Consider the following 6,000-nt stretch of genomic DNA (forward strand, 5'->3'; position numbering starts at 1 on the left):
CAACTGCACAGATGGTAACTGCTCGTCCTTTCTTTTCATTGAGGAGTGATGAGTACTCAGTACCTTGCACATGCTGGGCGAGCACTTTTACCAAGGTGTGGACAGAAGTTTCTGTCCCGTCTGGTCCCGCAGCTATTCAGTCCCAAAGAAACATGCAGAGGCTCATATTAATTATAAACTGTTTGACCTATTAGCTCAAGCTTATTATTATCTAGATCTTAAATTAACCCATAATTCTGATCTATGTTTAGCCACATGGCTTGGTACCTTCCTGGTGAGGCAGTCTCATCTTGCTTCCTCTGTGTCTGGCTGTTGAATGCAGACTGAGTCTTTCCTCTTTTCAGAATTCTCCTAGTCTGCTTGCCCCACCTATACTTCCTGCCCTGCTTATACTGGCCAATCAGCATTTTATTAAACCAATACAAGTGACAAATCTTTACAGGGTACAAGAGCATTCTCCCACAACAAGGAGCTACATTCTTAGTCTCGTTCTTTTGAGTAAACAGTTGGCATTGTCTGACAGGTCTACACAGTACTGGTAAGTGATTTTAGAGGATTGAGTATTGTAGAATAAATGTTTTATCACTAAGGTACCTAAGGCATTTCACTTCAGTTGCTGTTGCATTCTCTGCTCTCACACAGACAACAGGCTGATTGAGTGACAGTTAACAATGCCTGTGACCTTAACAAGCCTCCAACCCACACCTGCAAAAAGTGACCTTGGTGAGATTAGTAGAAGTGGGACGAACCACCCTTAAAGTGGGTGGGACCATACCTTGGACTGGGATCCCAGGCTCCATAAAAAGGTGAAATCAAGACGTCAACATTTAACAGTGTCTTCTTCCCAACTGTGAACACAATGGGACCAACTACTTCAGAAGCCCACCACCATAACTTCTCCATCATGGGGGACTGTCTGTACACTGAAACTGTGTGCCACAACAATCCTTTGCATTTGTGTGGGTATTCTGTTCCAGCAAGAAAACAAGTAAGTAAGACAAGTAACTAACTGGATAACTCTAGGTATTGTTTGTAGATTGCCATTCCTGAGTGTTTCTACCTACTAGTAACCTTAAGAGACAGGGTGATTTGAACTGCATCTAGGGCAGATATTCGCATTGTCATCTAGGTTTCTTCTGGACCCTCAGCATCACAGTGTCAGTTTATTGAGCCAGCTCCAGCTTGCAAACTTCTTGATAGAGCTTTGTGACGAGAGCTCTAATGATGGTGAAAAATTAAGTCTCTGACATAGATTGGGCCGGTTTTCTTAAAGCCTCCCATGTCTCACGTCTTGCTCACAGATGTCTACACCCCTTTTACAACATCTATACTTCCCTCTGCACCTGCTCTGTTGTCTAAGGTTCCTTGACTTCACCCTCACTCATACACTGGCCACAGCAGGCTTTTCTCCCCTAACAATTTCATGAGGTGACCTTGAAGAATTCCTTCCCCTGAGACAGACACATTGACAACTCAGAGACTTCTATCCCCATGGCTGACTCAGAATTGGAAAATGTCACACCTAAAAAGAGAAATAGCATTCAGGTCCAACTTCAACCACTGTGACCACTTGTACAGATTTCAGACAACTGTTCATAGTTTGGTCAATCATGCCCTAGTGATTTTGTAAATGAGTTCTAACTATGATTCCACAGAAGTACCTCTTAAAAATTTGCATCAAAAGCTTGCCTTTGTCTGTGTACAGTCTCCATGTTGCCTTGTCTCACTAGACAGCATCCAGTCTTCTCATACATAGAGGAAGGCTTCTCTGTGAAAGGAATGCGTGTTGACTCTTAAGACCTTCTTCTGTTTTCTGTCCCTTTGTGTGTGTGTGTTTGTGTGTGTGTGTGTGTGTGTGTGTGTGTGAGAGAGAGAGAGAGAGAGAGAGAGAGAGAGAGAGAGAGAGAGAGAGAGAGAGGAAGTGACTTCTTAAATAATTGATAGGGACTTGGTTACCATTGCCATCACTGCCGGTGTTTCTAAAATAGTTTTACTTCAACAATAAGACACTGTCTTGTGTTTTCATGGCTGCTCATGAAGGTTTTTTTTTTCCCCAGAAATATTTGAATGTGAAAGATGATGGAGGAATTCTTTGCTCTGCTTTTCCTTGCTTTTCTACCAATGCGTGGAGTAGGAAATCAAGATGGGAGGAATTTCATACTGGGAGCCAATCAATAGAAAGAATGGGTAGTCATGGAATCCCAGGACTGTCCTCCCACTTAATCCTCAACAGTTTGTTATCCAAAGAGCAATGCTGATGCTTATATATGATTATTTCTTAATGCTGTGTTTTTATTTGGTTAGAAGGAAGGCAGATGCTGGTTCTCAAAGACTTAGACTCTGATGTATTATAGAGTTTTACTAAAAAGAAATTTTTTCTTTCTTCAGCCATTAAAAAAGGCACTCAGACAACCTATGAAGTGTTATTATCCCCAAATGTCTTCTTGTTTTTTTTTTTCTTTTTTTAACCTATTTTGCCTACGTATTTGATTTCTGCTAAACAGCAGGTTTAGAAATGCATTGACACCCTGATGTCAGCTGCTGTGGTAATGTTATTATGAGTCGATGAGCTCATGAGGCCACAAATTTCATCTCTCAGCTCAGAGCTGGACAGGCGGTTAGGAAGTAAGGGGCCTCTTTGAAGGAAATAGGTGAGTAGAGGTACTTTCTGAAAGGCGACTAAAATTTCTGAGACTGTGACCTTACAAAATTCTTTCCTTCTTCAAACAGTTTCTTTCTGGTATTTTGTTACAGCAATGATGACACTACCTAGTGACTATATTAGAGTGCACACTCATTACATTTCTCATCGCTGTGACCAAACACTTGATGAAGAGTGACTTAAGGAAGAATGAGTTTATTGTAGCTCACACTTTGATGACCAGTCCAACATGGCCCAGACAGAAAGGCAGCAGGAGCTTGAGGCAGCTGGGCAGACTGTGCCAACTGGCAAAAAAAAAAAAAAAAAAAAAAAAATAAAGAAAAAAATGCCAGTGTTCACCTTACTTTCTCTTTATTTGGTTCTGGACCCCAAATGGTGAAAAATGGTGCTGTTTACATTTAGAGTGGATTTTCCCACCTCAATCAACACTATCTCCCCCATAGAGATCTGTCTCTAAGTGATTCTAGTTCTGACAAGTTGTTAATCAATATTAATCATTACAGCTAGGATTAGGCTTTTATCAAACTCAAAATCATAGCGCCCATAAAAGCAAATTTTATCAACAAAGGAGAGATGATTTAGAAGAGCTAGAAACAAACAAACAAAAAAATTGAATGTTATATTGATCAGTCAGAAACTGAACTTTTAAATGACTTACTGAGATGTGGACAAAGTTGAAACAGATTCAATTTTGATGAACAGATTTACACTTAGTTTATTTACATATTATATGCTACCTCATACTCAATAAGATCTGAGGCAACTTACAACATAAATATAAGGAATAGAATAAGGGTCAAATAAAGACAAAGACAAATAGAGTGAGAAGCAAAAAGAAAAAAAAATCTAGACTAAGGGAAAAAATCCAAGCTACATAATCGTGAATAAAAATATGAATCTAGCAAATTATTTCAAAATGGTTTTAGAAATGTTTGTACAAATGAAGAAAATGGCATAATTCTAAACAAACAACAACAAAAAAGGTGAGAATATCTATTGCTTCAGATACACACATTTGTACCAAACCCAGCTTTTGAACTGAGCTTTTGTCAAACGTTGACAGTACACAGTTCAAAGTCACATTCCTGGATGAATCCCTAATAGCTGGTGCTAGTAGTTTTTCAGAGCAAAGAAGTAAGCTCCAAATTTCCATAGAAGAATTGACTAGATCCTCCCAGGATTTGTCCTGAAACCTGCAAGCCAGAGGTCTCTACAGTAGCTATTTTGGAGCAGATTTCAGCACACAAAAAGGCTCAATTGATTTCTAAAAATGTTCCATTATGAAAGCTTGGGCAAAGATTATGAGCATTAAAAAATATTTCAAAACTGGTTGTTGCTCATTGTGTCTGTTACACACACATACACACTGAAAGTTTAATGATATTCCTATGATGTGACTGACTTGCTTCCCTAACTCTTAGAAATAATTCTATTAGATTGAAACAGCTGCAAAATATGCTTCCCTGAATCCCAGAATTAATTATTTTTATCTACACTTTGTTGTAAGCTGATAGAAACCAAGGTCATGGGAAAGTCAGACACTCACAAACATTTCCATTTTGAACTTGTCTTTTAGTATTAATTGGGATTTATATCTGCTTTAGAGTCATCTCTAGATGGTGAAAGTGGAATAATATTACCAGAGCATATTAGAAAATCATAAGTTATTTTTTATTCTCTGTTGTATCTATATGCACATCTTATTTCTTTCAAGATTATATTCTGATAAAATTGCAAACTAAAAATCAGAACACTAAAAATAATCTAGGTTAAAACCTTCAAAACTATTGTATAATGTCAGATGGTTCAATAGTGATTTTTTGCAATAGGATAACGATGCAAGGATGAAGATTGAAAATGAAAAGCACCGTATGGGGGTTTGTATTGCATAATTCAATTTATATATTTTTCTCTTGCAGGTAAACTGCAGATTAAAATTTCCTGAAGAGCTGTAAGTAGTCAAATTCTTCTTGGTAAATGTTCCTGCAGAATATGATAAGTTCAGTAATGAGTTGTGATATATTAAAAACTAAAGCTTAAATTTGTTCTATAGTTTATGTTAGCTCTTGAGTCGATGTGGTCTCTTAGAGAAAAAGTGACTAAATATTGACTGTCTATAAATGGAGACTCTATACATATGCTTATATATAATTTTAATAAAAGAGGTTAATAAAATAATGGGCAGGTTCAATTTTGAGGGTTTTTTTTATACATTTTTGTAGTCTTGTTCAATTATTTTAATGAAGGTAGACAATGACTAGAATTGACCAACCACAACATGCTTCAGAATCTTGTTTATCTTTTGGGATGGGATAAAATATACCCATTAGGTCATTGTTCCTTTTGCCTAAACAACATCATAAACAAGTAAACATAAACAAATCACCATAAAAGTCACGATTTTAAATGAATAGAGACCTGGGCAGCAGGTCTGTGACAACTGTGAGAACTGTGACAACTTCAAAGACAGAAGCACCTTTCAGGTCGATCTGCTAGATCCCATCATGTCTTTCCACTGGGACCATTCAGCAAATCTCTTTGAGATGTGGATTGTTCCATCTAGGAATAAAGCCTCTGCAGAAGGAAAAAGAAGCAGACACCATGGAGGTCACCTGAGCTTGAAGTTACTCTTAAAAAGTTAGAAATTTAAAAGACACGAGTTTATTTATGGAAACTTTACTGAGTTCTGCACCTATTAGAGAAATCTAGGGAATTAAGCATAAAGTTAGAAAAAGAGAGAGTGCCAGGGAAAAAGAGACTCATGAACACGACAAAGCCCATCTCAAGACATTCACCAAATTTTGAAGGTTTGTTGGAAACAAGGTTATGTGAAAAATCTGAAGGTCATAACTGAATATCTCACCAGTTTCAAGGTTAAGGTTCATAATTAGAAGCCAAAGAGACACTCATAGAAAATTCAAAGTTAATGGGGCCTCAACCTAGGAAAAACTCAATTTCTGATTGTCCTGGGATGATAGAGTACTTGCCTGCTCTACCAAATACAGGAAAGAAGACCCTTCTTGGTAGATGTGAATCTCAAGTGGAGAATCTATGCTTCTTCAAGCACAAATTATATTCTCTATAACAACAGCAAAAGCACTAATAATTAAAATATCAAAGAAGTTAAGCACTTCAAAATAATTGTAACTTGATGTGGGAGTGTCATATCAATCTGTTGATTTCATTGGCTGAGCAATAAAGAAACTGCTGGCTCTGATAGGTTAAAAGATAGATGGGAGGAGGAAACAGAATAGAATGCTGGGCAGAAGAGGAAGTGAGGTCAGACTCTGCTCTGCTCCCGGAGACTCAACAGCTCTGCTCTCTGGAGCAGAGACACC

This window comes from Alexandromys fortis, unplaced genomic scaffold, assembly GCF_014885135.2.
Source record: "Alexandromys fortis isolate MF-2015 unplaced genomic scaffold, M_Fortis_MF-2015_v1.1 scaffold_220, whole genome shotgun sequence".
NCBI classification, from domain to species: domain Eukaryota; kingdom Metazoa; phylum Chordata; class Mammalia; order Rodentia; family Cricetidae; genus Alexandromys; species Alexandromys fortis.